Source organism: Emys orbicularis, chromosome 10 (assembly GCF_028017835.1).
Source record: "Emys orbicularis isolate rEmyOrb1 chromosome 10, rEmyOrb1.hap1, whole genome shotgun sequence".
Lineage (NCBI taxonomy): Eukaryota > Metazoa > Chordata > Testudines > Emydidae > Emys > Emys orbicularis.
Genome location: NC_088692.1, coordinates 78,871,645 through 78,889,225, shown reverse-complemented (window position 1 = coordinate 78,889,225; position 17,581 = coordinate 78,871,645). Strand labels below are relative to the sequence as shown.

At 38.1% G+C, this 17,581-nt stretch overlaps 1 long non-coding RNA gene across 2 annotated transcripts; it reads right to left on the bottom strand.

Annotated features, from left to right (window-relative positions):
• Positions 1-1,036: 1,036 nt before the first annotated feature.
• On the bottom strand, positions 1,037-16,852 carry LOC135884807 (uncharacterized). 2 transcript variants are annotated; one of them, XR_010561720.1, is made up of 5 exons: positions 16,580-16,852; positions 13,868-13,942; positions 12,966-13,059; positions 8,886-8,947; positions 1,037-1,441 (listed from the first exon to the last, which is right to left on the bottom strand). It is a non-coding gene; the product is annotated as an uncharacterized LOC135884807 (long non-coding RNA). The 2 variants fall into 2 exon arrangements; XR_010561721.1 differs by having other exon boundaries at positions 13,868-13,938.
• Positions 16,853-17,581: the final 729 nt, after the last annotated feature.

The window sequence follows — 17,581 nt, the reverse complement described above, 5'->3', positions numbered from 1 at the left end:
GACAGCTGAACATCTCATGCTAAATCTACAATATTTGTCATTTGGAGATCCCTTTTGTCCAGATTATCTCAATTAACACCAGGTCTGTCCTGGTATTCAAATGTGAGGAGAAAAGTTGGGCTACCTGTTCAAGATGAAATTTAAGTATAAAATTGTTTCTCTGTAGCCAACGGTTGACCAATAACATACATTTCTTGTAAGTGGCAACGTGATTTTTGAACAATAACTGACTTTTAAAAATACTACTTCACATAGGTTAACTTTGGTGTTTTTTATCTAGTAACAAGATCAAATAACTCCACTTAACACTTATTTGTAAGGAATTATTAAGTCAACAAGAAATTCACAGTATACAGGATGGCCATGAACTGTATTGGACATTTGCACAGACTAATTCTAATCCATTTTAAATAAATTGGTTTAAACACTCATTAAGCCAAGGTACTCAACTCCACAGAAGTAAAAAATTTTAGAATGGTATAGGTTTTTTTTTTTTTAAATCAATCCAAAATGTAACAGAAGTTTCCAACACAAAGCACATGAAATTTAGCAAAGAAGTTGTTCAGGCAACTCATTTGAAGTTCACTATAAAGGTTTTGTATACACACCCCTCCACACAAACAACAACAAAAAAGATAGTTCAGGATGACCCTTCACTGCAAACCAATGGCCATGCATTTTATTGCCTAGTTTGCCAATATATTTGAAATTTGTACCATCCTATGATAGCTTCAGAAAGTTTAACAAAAGGACTTTGACAACTGACCAAGTACTCAACAAAATAAAAAATTGAACATTTTAACTCCATGGATAACTAAAAATAAAATATTGGACATTGAGAAACTGAGGAGTCTTTGAAACCAAATATAGCCATATTTCAAATGAAGTATTTCATAAAACTTACAAAGCCCTCAGTATTTACCAGCTTTAAAAATATTTCTCATTTTCAGTGTCCAATGATCAAAGAAATGTAATGCACCTAAACATCAATATATTCCAAGTATTTTTCAGCCAGGAAAAAGACAAACCAAGAATAAAGTGTAAAAAAACATTTATTAAATACGTCACTTAAAAATAGCATAACAATACATTTTGCCCAAATAGGTAGTAATATACCTGATATCAACTTCATTCCCCTGTTAAGTATACATTTCTTGGAGTATAAAAATTTTGCCACCCATCCCTCAAAAACAGATCCATTTTCTGTACACTTGTACAACACCCTTCAGAAATTCAAGTCCATTTTGGTAGGATGATCACAAACCCAAATCTTCTCTGGTTTAGTAACATTGAAGTCCATGTTAAAGTGTCCCTGTCTTGGATGGATATATCACAGCACTCATTCATTAGTCCATTTCCTCAACCTCTCAATCAACAGTGGAACTGCCATCTTGGTTTCCCATTCGTAGACTCCATTTGACACTCTTCATCTGACTTGACTCTTTATAAAAAAATTAAAAGAAAAATGCTGTTGGAATATAGATAATTTATCCTTAAACTAAACAGACAACATTCAACTATGTACCTGGAAGGCATTTTAAACATGAATTTTAGAACTAAGGCTTCATAAATTTGATTCAATATAAATTATACATGCCAGAACACCTGCTTTTTTCACCAACTAACATGGGCAGCAAGACATGTAACAGTTTCCAAAAATACAAATAAATACTGCAGGGAAAAGTAAGAGTTCAAGAAACCTTTTGAGCATAATGAACTCAGTACTAAAATTTTGCATAGGGAACTATTAAATTAAATACAGAGAGATACTTTCAAATACAGAGGGATTTTACCTCTGGTGACAAACTTTACTGGATTGACCTATCCACTCAAGTTAATGTAAAACACAAGTACTTCTAGCCAAACAGTAATGGTCTCAAATCAAATTGAAACTAAGCTTAATTTTTTGCTATTAGATGAAGTTTTCAACTATGTCCCTCTCTCTGCTTAAAACACACAAGTAATCAAACATAATGCCAAAGCTAGGTTACTATATGAAGGTGTTGACTGGAGTCAATAGAAATTCCTAAAGTTGTGCCATCTTGGCTCTAGTCTTCTAGTCTAGAAAGAGAAACACCTATGGTGATGGTCATTTTAAAGTGACCAAATATCAGAAAATAGACGGAATGGTCATTTCAGTAGCTACTGGATGAGCAAATGTGTCAAAACCAGATGGAAATTATGCAAATTACACTGCTTTGTCTCATTGCTTTCAACAACCAGCATAATGTCTCTTCCCAACCATGCTTCCTCCAGCCATGTACTCAAAGTTTGCTCTTCATAAAGCCGCAACAGGGCTTAAGGCACCAGATCAGTGACAAAGTTAGAAATGTCCAGATGAAGCATTATTATGACTGCCATTAGAAGTGGGACATTTGGCCCAACAGATCAAGTTATCTTGCCTCTTGACTTGAAATTACATCATTGCTACTGAAACACAAACCAAATGTGGTAGAACAACAAAAACTCAAAAAGCCTACAAGCCAGCAACGAAGTGCTAAATGTAGGCAAAACCCTCTGAACTGTACAAGAAATGGTTTTCAATAATTGTTTCCTCAATAGTGAATTTGCATTCTATCTTTACATTTGTGACCTTTTATTTCCTTCTTTCAATTTATTCTTTTGAATGTGGCTTTTTAACTGAACACGCAGTTTAATTTTACAGCCAATTCTACCACTATCTGGTCCCCTTAAAAAAAAAACAAAAAAAAACCTCCAGGTATAATCTTTCCAGGTAAGAAAGGGTGCAAAAATTAATTACAAAAAAAAGACAGTAGAATTGAGTGGCATCATCTAGTGTTTTGCCTCATCATTCAAGTGCCACTATTCTCATTTCAAAATATCCTGTCAAACTATGTAAAATCTAACTATGAAGTCCTTATAGCAATCTGTTCCGGGTTAACGATTTGCCATTTACCATGTTTCATATCCCAGTATTCCTATATGGATGAACTGATTTTTCCTCCCATTTCAGATAGATGGAATAGAGGTACATAATGTAAGTGGAATACAGGAGCGGCTATTTAGATTCAACTTTTAGTTGCATCGTATAGGTGGTAAATTGAGGGTAGGCAGAATATTCAAATCACAGGGTCTTCCCATCGTCAACCTCACATACCTCAAGGTTTTTTTGGTTTTGTTATTGATTTGTTTTGTTTTTTAATTCAAGTGGTATTTCTTCTTTAGTGGGGGGTAGCAATTTTTAACTAATAGTCTCTAAACTGAAAAACTTACTACAAATTTGTTATGTATCATATATTGTACATACTAATTCAGATTTAAACCAATTTAGGCACTGGGAGATTAGCCCATGTTTCAAAATATTTTTAGGAACTAATGAAATCTGATTAAGGCACCAAAATATGACATAACCACACTGTCAAATCTGGTCAGTGAGACAATATCCTTTATTGGACCATCTTCTGGTCCAATAAAACCCACCTTCTCTCTCTAATACCCTGAGACTAACACTGATACAATTCTTGCCAGTGTCAAATATTTGGGAATGTTGGGGTGAGTGAAGTGAATACCCAATACATAACGAAATTCACCAAGTTTCTTGTTTCTTTTTATGGTTACTGCTTCTGTTGTAAGAAATAAGGCAAGCCAAGTATCTGATAACCATAGTACACTTTTTTTGGGGGGGGGGGGCAGTTCAACCCATGAAAACCTACTTTTGTTGGGTCATTCCACTGAGTGCAAAGCAAATGTAAGCGACTGGATAAAAGAAGGCTAATGGCATTTTGGGCTGTATAAGTAGGGGCATTGCCAGCAGATCAAGGGACAGGATCATTCCCCTCTATTCGGCACTGGTGAGGACTCATCTGGAGTACTGTGTCCAATTTTGGGCCCCACACTACAAGGATGTGGAAAAATTGGAAAGAGTCCAGCAGAGGGCAACAAAAATGATTGGGGGCTGGAGCACATGACTTATGAGGAGAGGCTGAGGGAACTGGGATTATTTAGTCTGCAGAAGAGAAGGAGGGGGGATTTGATAGCTGCTTTCAACTACCTGAAAGGGGGTTCCAAAGAGGATGGATCTAGACTGTTCTCAGTGGTACCAGATGACAGAACAAGGAGTAATGGTCTCAAGTTGCAGTGGGGGAGGTTTAGGTGGGATATTAGGAAAAACTTTTTCACTAGGAGGGTGGTGAAGCACTGGAATGGGTTACCTAGGGAGGTGGTGGAATCTCCTTCCTTAGAAGTTTTTAAGGTCAGGTTTGACAAAGCCCTGGCTGGGATGATTTGGTTGGGGATTGGTCCTGCTTTGAGCAGGGGGTTGGACTAGATGACCTCCTGAGGTCCCTTCGAACTCTGATATTCTATGAAAAGACATCAGCCCTAAGGTATCTCTGCTTGGTTCAGCCATATTTGGTTGTACCAATGAGTTTGCAAACAACTGACATAGTGGTAATCTGAATCTCTCATCTTGAAAATACCACCACCACTTTCAGATGCATACACTTATCTAAAGTTACTATTTCTGTAACAAGATCCTGCAATGAAAGGAGTTACAATAAGAGGGAAGTATTAATAGCATTCAGTAAATAATTTAAAATAATTTGGACCCAATTCTTCAAACTACACAGCTACAACTGTGTGGTATGTTTTTAGAGTACATCTAGTAAACATTTTAACACGTTTTCCCAAGTTAGATTCTTCCTCCAGTAAGACTTCTAAAGTGGCTTTATGTTTGTTTATAAACAGTCACACTGATCATTTATGACTAAGATTCTTCTTTTCAGTACATGAAGCTTATGTTCTCTTTACATCCTTCTGTAGCAGGGGTCGGCAACGTTCGGCACGTGGCTCGCCAGGGTAAGCACCCTGGCGGGCCGGGCCAGTTTTATTTACCTGCTGACGCGGCAGGTTCGGCCGATCGCGGCCCACACTGGCCGCGGTTCGCCGACCCGGGCCAATGGGGGCAGTGGCGCGGGCGAGCGATGTGCTGGCCGCGGCTTCTCGCCGCCCCCATTGGCCCGGGACATCGAACTGCGGCCAGTGGGGGCCGAGATCGGCCGAACCTGCCGCGTCAGCAGGTAAATAAAACTGGCCCGGCCCGCCAGGGTGCTTACCCTGGCGAGCCGCGTGCCGAACGTTGCCGACCCCTGTTCTGTAGAGTCATAGCATTAGCCATCACTCTATTGCTCAAGTTCTCTTACCTACTGGCTATTGTATTTTTATTTCTAATTAAACAAGATTTATATTTAGGCTACTCAAAGCCGTTTATACAATGCTTGGTAGGTTTCCTTCACTTCGTCAAAATATAGAAATGCCAATCTTTATTAAAGGTCCACTGCAATACCTGAGTAAATATTCAAGCACCAAACAGATTTGAAACTTTAGAATTTCAAAATTTATCTTCTCTTCACACTATCATAATACATATTAACTATTTGCTCTAATTTAGAAAGATGATTTTTTGGAGGAGTCCACTGCAACAAATAAAATTTCAATCTTTTGTAGCCAAAAATAAGTGTTCAGTTTTACCTCTTATGTTTGTCAAAAACCCACAACAGTTCCCTAAAGTACAGTTGGGAAGTCCAAACATGCAAGCATAAAATATACTTATCAATAACATGTATAGATAAAATACCTAAGTTATAAGATTCTTATTTCAAACAAAGAAGGCTAACTAGAAAGACTGTCAAGCTTTACATGCTTAAGACTTTTCCGTATATTAGAATTTTTTAAAAGTTACAACTTCACAACAAAGGAAAGCTATTTAAGAGGGAAATCCCAGTCGAGGTAAATGGGCAGGAACAAGTTCCGAAGTTTAGAACTTGAGGCTTTTACTTTGCCATGAGTTTACCAAAGCAAGTCTTCCTCTCAGAGACAGAGCTGTAATGGACTTGTATATTAGTGCCACTCTTTCGTTATAGGATGTGGAAATAGGTGAAATTCTCACCCATACAAGAAGGTAGATCTTCATGGAGAACAAAATACAAGAAGGTCCTTCACTGATCTCAGAAGGCTCACTGTAGTTTTATCCAGTTAAAAAATGTGGAGGGGTAAGCACTACAGGTGGTTTCCAAGGGAAAAACTAGTTGACTTTCATTGACATCAATATGAGTTTTGCCTAGGTAAGGATAGGAATTTTGTTTGTTTTGTTTTTTTAAAGGCTGTCTCAGGGATGAAAGACTATTAATCTAGACAATGAGCCGATCATAAAACTTTACACATTTGGAACTGTTGGGTTCTGATATATGACACTGATGTTCATGGTGTAACTTTAAATAGGACAAGGCATTGTTAGCTCAGGGAAGTTTTCTTCCAGCTCTCAAGGATTTATATTGTACCTGAAGTTAAGGGTCCAAGAATCTTTGGTCACATCTTATAGATCTAGACTGTTTTGAGGTTAAGTAACTTCTGAAAGGTACCTTTGAAATCAAGCTGAGGACAAAATTTGCAAACACAAACAGCACAGCACCTTAAAGAGTTGTTGGGCTGGATTAAAGGTAACAGCCCACATAAAATTTCAAAACATCATGTAGAGTACACCAACTCCAAAAAGAAGGTTTATGGTGAACTCAAATGCTTTTATTTCTTATTCAAAAAAACTTTCAAATCCAGATCACTAGCCCTAAGTTTAAACTTAATTTACAAACATTTTAAAGGAAAACATTTTAAAGATAATTCTTCCTCAAATTAAGTTCAGGGCTTCTGTCTCTCTCTCCTAGAGATTATTACAAAGCACCATAAGGAAGTGAATAACTTCCCAATGTACAGGGTAACTGGTATGTCTTCAACTGCTGCTGGAGAAACATAACCCTACTACAATGAGTTTATAATCCAAATTAGAGAAAGAAAATGAAGAAAAAGGGTATAGGGAAAGTTGGGGTGAAATTTAACTGTTGTTAACGTTAACTTTCACCCCTCTTTTCCATGACATACCAAGAATTATACAGGTTCCCATACTTTTAACAGAAGTTGAGACAGGGCAAGAGGGCTGAGGAGGAAGAAAACACAATGGTTTCTGGTGGATAGCATGGCAAAAGTGGGTTTAGAAGAGTGAAGATTACTTGGAACATAGTAAGAGATATATTGTTCCATATGTAGGAAGCATTAAAAAAAAGCAGCACAAAAAAGAGAAGACAAGTAGAGCGGGCAGGGTACAAGGGAACCAAAAAAAAAAAAAAAAAAGGAATGATATGTAGTCAGTGAATTAAAAAAAGCAAGAAACCATATACAATACTAGTTGCACCTAAATTTGGCAGCAAGGTCCTGGTATTCTGCAGTACTCTAGTGTGGCAGTTTGGAGATTCTAAACATCTTAATTTAAATTAAGAACTACGGCTTTTAATGAAGGAGAAGGAGCCAAAAGAGTATGTTTCTACCCCCAATTATTTTTATAATTAAAAAAGTCTTATACCTCCTCCACCAATTTTCTGTTTACAATATGCTCCAGGGGTTTGTCTAGACAAGGCAGGACTTTTGATTTAGTTATCAGTAGGAAGCTAGAAGCTTTGGCAGCCAGGGAGGCAGCAGTTGGGTTTTTGGCACCTGCGGAGGCATGGAAGGCAGTTTGAACAGAGAACAACATTAGTAGAGACATCCAGCTAATGTGAGGCACAATGAAACAGTCATTATCCTCAGGTTTCAGAGTTAACATCCTAATATGATGATGGAAGCAAGTCACACCTTGAAGCTACTGGTTCAGGCTGTCTGCAGACTAAGGAAAACACCACTGAATGAGTTAACTTTTCACATTTGGAAGATTATCTTCACAAATGAAAAAAAGTGTGTGTTAAATGCAAGCTTAAATTCTAGAGCACAGTTCTGCAGCAAAGTAAATTCCATGGCAAATTGTGCCACTGCATAAACACAAAATGCATTGAAAATTAGGGCAAAGATAATGTTATGCAGAGATACGGAGTCAACAAGAGGACTTAAATTTGGGCAGATAAAAGAAACTTGACTCTCAGTACCTGTTTTAAAGGTCATACAAAGTAGTCCAAGGGTACATTCTTTTTAGCAAAATACAATTCAACAAGCAAGTTGTATTCCCATTTTCATCCCAAATGGTGGCACTAGATATAATCAAGTCTTCTCTCCTACTCAAACCTGACACTTTGCATTTTGACTGAACGGAGGACTATTCCTAAATGAGACCCTATAAACTACTTGTTCAATGTGGTAGGTCATTCACAAAGGATGCTATGAGTTTAGGGTAATTACAGATCTTTGGAATAAGAAGGGGGAAAAAGAGCTCTGAGTCTTAGAAAACTCCCTGGAGATAGTTACTAACTAGTCGGCTTAAGGACCCTTGTTGCTGTTGATAGGCGCGCACAAGGACAAAGCGTGGCTAATGGTATTAATAGGATGCTTAAGACATTCTTTCTGTTATGTGATTTTCTATTTTATACCACAAATTGAGACATAATATTGATGAAGTACTGTACTATTTGTACAAGGTAACATATTTGATATATTGTAGTCTGTACAAATACAGATTTGATTTAATGTTTTATCCTTTGTTCTCATCAAGAAGTCACAAAAATGGAAGACCAAGAGTGCCACAGCATTATACGAAAGATTGAAAATTGATTGAAAATACTATCTAAAAAGTAAAAATAACAGGAGTACTTGTGGCACCTTAGAGACTAACGTCTCTAAGGTGCCACAAGTACTCCTGTTATTTTTGCGGATACAGACTAACACGGCTGCTACTCTGAAACCTATCTAAAAAGTGCATTTCATAACATCACCAAAATAAGAAGAGTTCAGGACTCTGGTACTTTTAAATAAACCTATTTTTATTTAAAATATGCTTCAAGTCAATCAAGTTTAAGGACATTTTCAATCAAAAAAATTCAGCAAATTAAACATAACTATAAATCATATATTTTAAATCACATGCAAGTATATTAAGAAAAATAACTTACCAATGCTTCAATCAACATCAGCTATTTTGTGCATCCTGAGATCACCACATTCCTCACCACATCTGTAGGGGAAAACATACATTAAAAAACATATTGGAAAAATCATTCAAAACTTAAATTCACTGATTTTTATATAAACACCAGAAAGTGCCATCTTCAGCCTAGCACAAAGCTGCCACTCCCCCCAACCACATGGGATTGTGGTATGTACCCAGTAAAAGACAACCAGAAAGCATACAGCACTTGTCAGAAGACATGCACTAATCACACTTTGCACCTCAACGTACTGCTAGGCAACCTGGGATGGCAAAGTTCTTATGGAAACTCTTCCACAATTTAGAACTACCCTCCACACCCTGGATACATTAATCTCCAGTGACACATCACAGGTGCGATTTGAAAAGAGGCTATGTCTAGCACTTTTGGAAACCAAGTAAATGGGAAAACTAACCAGGCACCAGTGGAATCTGAAATGGATTCTTGTGTGAAACGCCCTTATGGTTTCAGCCTACTTCCTCCACTTCATTCACTTTCTAAATAGTTTGCTAATTACCAAAGAACTGATACTGCAGTTAAATATAGTACATGTATTAACCAAACTTTGCCATGCAGCCAATTTTCCTTGTACGGCAACTACAACAACATAGCAAAACTCTAGTTTTCTACATGTGGTCAGCTTCGGAACCGATTATCTCAATAAGAGTCTATTGACAGCCCATATCAATAGGTATTAAAATATCAGTACACTTCTAATAGAGACAAGAAAGTAAATGGCTCCACCCACAACCCCCCATAAAGCCTCCAGAAAGCAAACTAATACCAAAAACTCTCTTTGTGATTACACAATTATAGAAAATTTTAAGTAAGTTACGCTTCTCAGCTGAGCCAATAATTGATACAGATACTGTCTGAATCCTAGATCTCCCCGATGACAAATAACTAATTTAATTTAAAAATTAAGAATAAATTTTTCAAAAACATTTAAGAGCCTAAGGAGCATACGACTCATTAAAAGTTAACAGGATTTAGACTCCTAAATCACCTAACTTTGGTTAATGCTGGCCTTAATCTAAATTATATCAAATGAGTCTAAAATTCTCTTGCTAACAGCAGTTGACCAACAAAGTTTCTCCCATCACCTTCAAAATCTATTTTTAAGAGAAATGCAACCTTTGATATGAATGTATTCATATTAAATTCTCACAATAGTTTTAATATTTAATGTATAGATTTCTAGATTCTGATATTTTATTTCATCTTTTTCCTTCAAGTTACTCCCTTTATTTATTTCCCTTTCCCACATCAGATTTCCATTTTAAACATGTTTCAAATGATCTAGTTCCAACAATGTAATTACAATTTTATTCATAAAACCTGGTTTCTTTCCACACATCTGGGTATCCATCAAACTTGAGTGGTAACCAGTATGCAACTGACAGTTTACCTAAGTATGATATATAAGGAGTTTATAGGACTAAAATGTGTATTTAAATGTGATCCAACAGTATATAGCATTCAACAGTATTTGTTTTATTCAGTGTTTTTAATTTCTCATTCAATCAGCCGATAGAGATTCCTCTGCAAAGCAACCTCAAATTTTATAAAGTGTTATATAACATATAAAGATAAGTTTGTTTGTCCAATTGAGTGTTTACGTCTATCACTTCCCTCTTCCAAGAAAACATCTAGCACTAGAGACTTCATAAAAGGTAACTAAACAAAGCTATGACGAAAGGTTGAACTTGAAAGTCCAATCTTAGACACTTCTAATAGTGTATCACATTATCTAGGTTCAGAGATCATTTTTGTTCTAGTTTAAACATCTTGTTATTTTCATGACGACTCTACTGGGCGATAAGTCATTTGGCTCTACTCAGGTTATAATGGCCCAGTCAAACACAGACATACCATAGTTCAATTACAAAGAAAGCAGATTTGAGAACATGAATGTTCTTTTAAAGTCAGTACAATTTTGGAAGAGCAAGCTAACATTTGGTAAGCAGACAGTTGTCAAAAGTGTCTACTGGATGAACTGAAAAAGAATGTTCCCAGACAATGGCTCCTCTCCCTAAGGGATGGCATGCTATCAAACTCTAAAAGGTGTCTTGTATGTCTAACGTGGTCTCTTTACTCTGCTGCAGTGCAGTCAAGGTGAGGCTCACTTGTTTTTAGATGTCATGTTTTCTGGTTAAATGCAACGGGGACTAAAATGATTCCAGAGCATAAACAAACTGTTTTATGGATTCCATGACACATTAATATGCTCTCAGGTGTCTGGAAGTGAGATCTTTCCTTGATTTCCTAGAGGTGTGAACTGAGTTGACTGAGGCCTATACAATGTATTTAAAGAACAGCTGCCAATATAGTAGATCAAAATATGTAAGATTTGAATTAAAGGGACAAGAAGTGAGGATCTAAATAACAGTCAAAATGATTAGAGAACATTACAGACCATAGTTTTCACAATATATTCAGTACAAAGAATGCCATGGTTGTACAGGATGAGTTCAAGGTCATTAAGATCAAAGGATTCTTTCCCAAATGCCCTTATAAAAGTGTTTGTTAACCAAACCGGGTCAACCTATGATGTCTAACGTATATTTGTATTTGTGAATAGGGCAACCATGACTGAAGATTTTGAATCTTAAAAAGGCTTGACCAAAGGAATAAAAATCATGAATTTCACAGATTAAGTGTAAGAATTATCAGGATTTGAGTGTACTGTTCTACCATAATTACAAGCCTGTTTTTGGCTCTCTCATTGGTAGATTATTTGAGAGACCTGGACTTCGTAGCATTCTGTTCCAATAGACTGAAGATTCACATCACATGTCACATGCATCTTTTCAAAGATACCAGATAATTTCTTATAAGGACTCCTAATTCTCAAGTTTCATATTTTACAATTACATGACTGACTTGTTAAATTTTACACAGCATCCTCATTCAAAATTTTGTTTTCCTGCAGTCTGCCTCCATTGTAAGCTATATGACCGCTTCTCTATATAAATTAGTTTGATTTGTGTGTCATACTGGCAAGAACTCTCGGTGTGGGTAAAATGAAGACTAACTTTCAACTGCTACAAGCAGAGACACTTGAAAAGTTATATATCTGTATTTGATTAGTTAAAGCAATTAGCTGGAACAGGCTAAAATTTACCTCCAAGATAGAATAGGTATCTGTACTCTATCATGTGGGAGATCTTATGAGAATGGTGTTGATTTTTGCTAATTTTTAGTTTTATGTAAAACAGTTTTGGGGGTACACTGTAACATACATAATTCATTAAGATTCATTTTAGGATTCTCAGTTAATTTGAATCTCTTCATCAAGATGGTCTTAAGATTTAATGACTTGAATTTGTATATTAGTATGGTAACCTGTAAGAAGAAATCTGTGATTAATACAAGCACCAAGATAGATCAAGAATGCCGAGCTACATTTGAACCATGTTACCTTTTATCAATCTAAAAATGTCTCAAATTCAAAGGTAGCTGAAAATTAGTCTACTTAAGTTCTAGAAATAACAAGGTATCTAACACTACTAGTGCTTTAGCTTCTCATTTTTATAGCAGTAGGATTTTAGATGGTAAAACATCCAAAAGGATTTTTTTAAATGAAGTGCATGAAAGCCCAAACAGAAAAAACTTGAAATATGATCATGAAGTAATGAATTCAGGAACAATGCATTCCTGAAGTTTAACTCAAACTTTATATATACACTTATGTGTTCCTGCATATGGAGAAACGTAGAAATATCTGCCTTGAGTTTCTAAATTCTTTACTTTTAATTTACGTTACTATGCAATATATTTTAGATGGTACAGATCCATCTCCTTTTACTGAATGGACTGTCCCATAATCTTGAGAAAAGATTGTATTTAGAGGTCACGTCAAGAATATTATGAACTGTATTTAGTATGCACTAAAATTTGAATGCAAATCCTGAGCAAGACACCATTCATTTACTGTGCTAAGTACCCTTTAATGCCTTAAACAAATGCCACAGCATAAGTTTAATGCTTATTTGCTGAAAAAGTGAATTTTAAGAGATTAACAGAATCACTAATATTACGTACCTGATATGAACACTATAGAATTTTGAACGTTTCCTTTTATTCCAGGTTTAATAGATCAGCCACTGCAGCCAAGGAACAGTACCCAGGTACAATCCTTTAAAAAAGGAACAAAGAAGTTTGTTTAAAAGATCAAAAGCTATCCAAAAGATTCCACCTACACTTCCGCCACAGGACTATCTAAATGTATTAGTATATTTATTTAAACACAACTTTCTAGTGATTGCATATTAAAGTTCTCATCTAAAGTATAAAACAAGCACATGGAAAGTAACATCATGGTACAAAATTAGAAATAATAAATGTAAATAAATTCTTTAAAGAACCTTAAACGTTCAGGCTGTTCAAAAAAACAGCTAGGCCCCCGAGACACTTCTTGTAATTAGCGTGTACGTTGGTTATTCAGTTTTTGATGCCATGTTTAAAATCTACAATATGCCTAGGTGAACTTGTTTTTATTTAACTTTAGAATGCAGAATACAAATAACCTACAAAATTCAGTACATTTTTTCACTTAGGAAAATAGGGTAAATGAAATAGGAAGTTTTCGAAGTAAAGTGATGAGCTTTTTCACCAAAATTCAGTCAAGATTGTTATAGATTAATTCATCTTTTAAGCTATTAGAAGAAAATTAATTTGACAGAATAGCTACCAAGCACACGTTACATGAAATTTTAAAATGGGGCATTTTTGCATCTTATACCTACATTAAAACATACCCTTTAAAATCTAGATAATTTTGTAGTGTACCCCATTCAATTTAAGAATAAGACTTGCAAAACAAAGGTCACTTTTACCTTTCCTAGTAAAGCACAGCAGTAGACAATTAAACAAACCCCCAAGAACGAGAAAGTAACTGAAAGTGGTAATGATGCTGTGTAAAACTTAGAACAACCCATTCTTACCTAAAATATTAGATCTCTACAATCCGTCTGGAAGCCAGTCAGCCATCAAGTAGGTAAACATTTATGGAGTTCTATCTTTAAAGAAAAGAAACACAAATGTTACTGTTTTGCTTTTTAAAAGGTTGTAAAAAATTACTTGTACAAATATAAAAAGAACAGCAATTTTTAAGAGTACTGAGTTAAGACTAAATCAAGACAGCACTGGCCATATATATTACTATAATCTCTGGCAACAAAAATATTGGTGTTTTTACATCTGAACACACTGGTGATGGGGTGGGATTATGAAACATCACATGCACGGTCCATATTTTTTTGCATGAAACGAGGTAAACTGCCCGCCCCCTACCATTATTTTTATTTTTACCATTACCAGACCATTAACCATAAAGATGAAATCAAAACTGTAAACAGCATATATTTCATAAAGCAAAAGCAAGTAGTGTTTTTTGTAGTTTCCCTCAATCCTTTCTTTTACTCCATAAAATGCAAAAGCCCTTAAAAAATTTAGCAATGCAAAGTTTAATAAAATCCCCACAAACAGCAAACTATGATGTTAAAATGGCTGTCATCATCTTCTGTGAATTTTTAGCCACAAGTTATTTGATCTCTCCAAGTGAGATATCAGCTTTTCCCTTTAGAGTACAGTTTTTAAAACTTGCAGCATCTTTGACCTTTAATCAGTCCCCAAACATTGCTCTTTAACACTATAAGCACCGTCAAGTTTGCCTTTCCTCAAAAGGCTTAACTTAACTGGTTGGCAGTTATTCATCCCCAATATTCCCCAGCCTAGTAAAAGCTTCACAGATAATTCTATGAAAAGTCAGTACTTTAAATTCATACATAATATTACACACTGAGGACTCCTACGTCTAAATTCAATTCTCAGTACCTGCTAATATAAATGGAATGCAAATCCTTTAAAGTAAAAAAAAAAACGATTTAGGAAAGAAGGACAATTTTGTTTTCAAAACCAATTTAACTATTGAAGCTGAAACAGCATTTGAAGGAAACAAAGCACTCAAGCTTTTTTTAAAAAAATCATTTATTAATGTGCTAAAAATACAGCAGACATTCACCTAGAACTTTCTTTTCAGCAAACTGTGTCATAGCCTAATACTGCAGAGATGTAACTGTAGTTATAAAACCATTACAATTCAAATCTAAAATGAAGATACACAAACTTGTGTGCAAGATTAACACAATGTTTTTAAACATTAAAATTTCTAAAAAGTCAGCTTTCATTCTCATAATACCCAATTCACACAAGGGATATCATGAAACTGTAGATTTACCTTTCAACTGTTTTATTTGAAAAAGAGCACAAAGACTTTAAAATCTTCTATGACTCAACACTAGATAAATTGCAACAAATATGGCTACATACCATCTCCAATTAATACAAGAGCTACTTTATTTACCCTTGTAATATTCTACAGTAACTTTTTATAGATCTGGTATTTGAACATTATCCTAAAACATATGGGTAATCATTAAATGTGAGCCAATGTGAAGCAAACACTAAATGTTCCATTTAAACTTTTCCTTTTAAAGGTGTTTAATAATGGTCATCACACAAGTTCTAAATTATAAAAACAGTTACACTTGAACAATGATCAAAATGCTATGCAAATAACTGCAGCCTGGGTAGCAGAAAAATGCACACATTAAATACCAAACACAGAATATGACACCTTAGCAAATGCTTTTTTTAAGTAACTACATTTCTCAGTGTCATTTACAATTAGTTACTTTCACATATTATTCATTTTTAAGTAACCAATTTTCCTCCTGCAGAACAGTCTAATTCACAATTGTAATTTTTTTTTAAACTTTAAACTGCAGAGTTGGCATAAACAAGGCTGTTTTAGAAAATGTCTAAGTTTATATAATGCCATTTTAACCACACGACTATATTGCACTTAAATCTCAGACTTTTGTTTAAAGCTCTGTCTCCAAACTATTTTTTTAGATCAATTAAAATTTTAATTAATCGTTTCAGTAAAGTACTGAAGCAGTCTTCTGCAGCCTGCTTTCGCTCACTGGTGCGGAAGGAGTTAAAAGCCAACACCCCACAAAAAAAACAAGTTTTATTTTTAAGAAACAGACATGGCGCCTTTGTTCTTACAAACGAGGGAGACTGATCCCCTTTTCGGCAGCAAGGGGCAACAAATGCTCTTTACAGAACTATTTGAAGACCGTAGGGCTGGGGGCTAAACATACAGTAAAGTCTACAGCCCCCACTACTCTTTAGTGTTGCATTGGAGTTAGTAACTGGTCTGCAGATGCCCCCTTGCCATGGTGCACTGGAGACGGACTGGGCTGCGCCCCCTCTCCAGTAGCGCTGCACTGGGGCCCAGGGACTGGTCTACAGCCCCCCCCCCTTTAGTACTCCATGTGGGGACTAGGGGCCGGGCCCCCTTAGTCCTGCACGGGAGGGGAGCTCTGCATACCGAGCACCGCTCGGTGTCTTTAGGGAGCTCGCAGAGGTGGGCTCCCTCCGGCTCTGCAGCACCCCGCGGCCCCCCAGCGCGAGAGACGCCCCCCTCAGTGAAAGGGGTTGCAGCGCTGGAGGGTGCTCGCTCCCGGCTCTCCGAGCCTAGGGCGGGGGAAGGGGGGCAAGGATTCTCCCCTCCCCCTCCCGGCTCCAAGGACATTTTGTTTTTCCTCCCAAGGACAAAGAACAATGAGGCGAAGAACGGAACCACTCACCAGCAATGCGGAGACCGGCGGCGGGCCGGGGTGCGGAGAGCCGTTCCCCTCCTCACCCTGCCTGCGGCGGCGTCCGGCTCGCCGCCCGCCCGCGGAGCTCGAGGCGCCGACAGAGTTTCGGAGCCCGGCGCCATCGCCCTCCGCCTGTCCGCAGCCCCGTACGGAGCTCGGCTCGCTGCTCTCCGTCTGCCCGGAACCCCTGAGTGCCGGGCCCGAAATGGCCCGCGAGGCCGGTGCCCAGGTGCCTCCCCGACTCCGGCGAACCGAGCGGCGGCCGAACCACCTGAGAGCCCGGTTGCGGCTGCCTCCCCGGCCATCTTGTGCGGTGTGTGTGAGAGAGAGTCTGTCTCTCCCGTCTTCTCTCAACTCCTTCCTCCCCTCCCCCCGCACAACATGGCCGCCAGAGTCAGTACTCACTGCGGCGGGGAAGGGGCTGGGCCTGCGCTTCTACCCCCTGCCTACCGCTCACCCCCCCCTTCCTGCCTTCTGCGCGTGCGCCAACCACTGCTCTCTACTGGCCGCGCTGCTCCCTCCCCTCCGGGCCCAGCGCGCGCCGATTCCATTGGCCGCGCTCCTCCTTCCTTCCTCCTCCCATCCTGGGCCCGCGCGCAACTCAGCCGCCGCTTCCTATTGGGCGCGCTTCTTACTGGTCTTTCCACCCCCACCCGCTCCACCGCAACCTCAACGGTCGCAGCACAGTATGGTGAGCGCGAGCCGCATCTGCCACTCCCTATTGGCTCCGCTCCTTCTCTCGCTCCCATCACCCACGGCCTCGCGCGAGTCCTGCGCCCCTCTCTGAATCCATATATAGACTCTGCTTGGGGGAAGGGAGGGGGGAGGAGCATGTGAACAGTTGTGAGTGATCGACGTGCGGGGCGCTCTGAACGCAGGGGTCAATGTTACCGGCTAAAAAACACCTCCGGGCCCGCCCCTACCTCGGTCAGCGCCACGAAACCATCTCCTGGCCTGGCCCAGCACAGCCAGCGCCCCCTACTCCAGCCA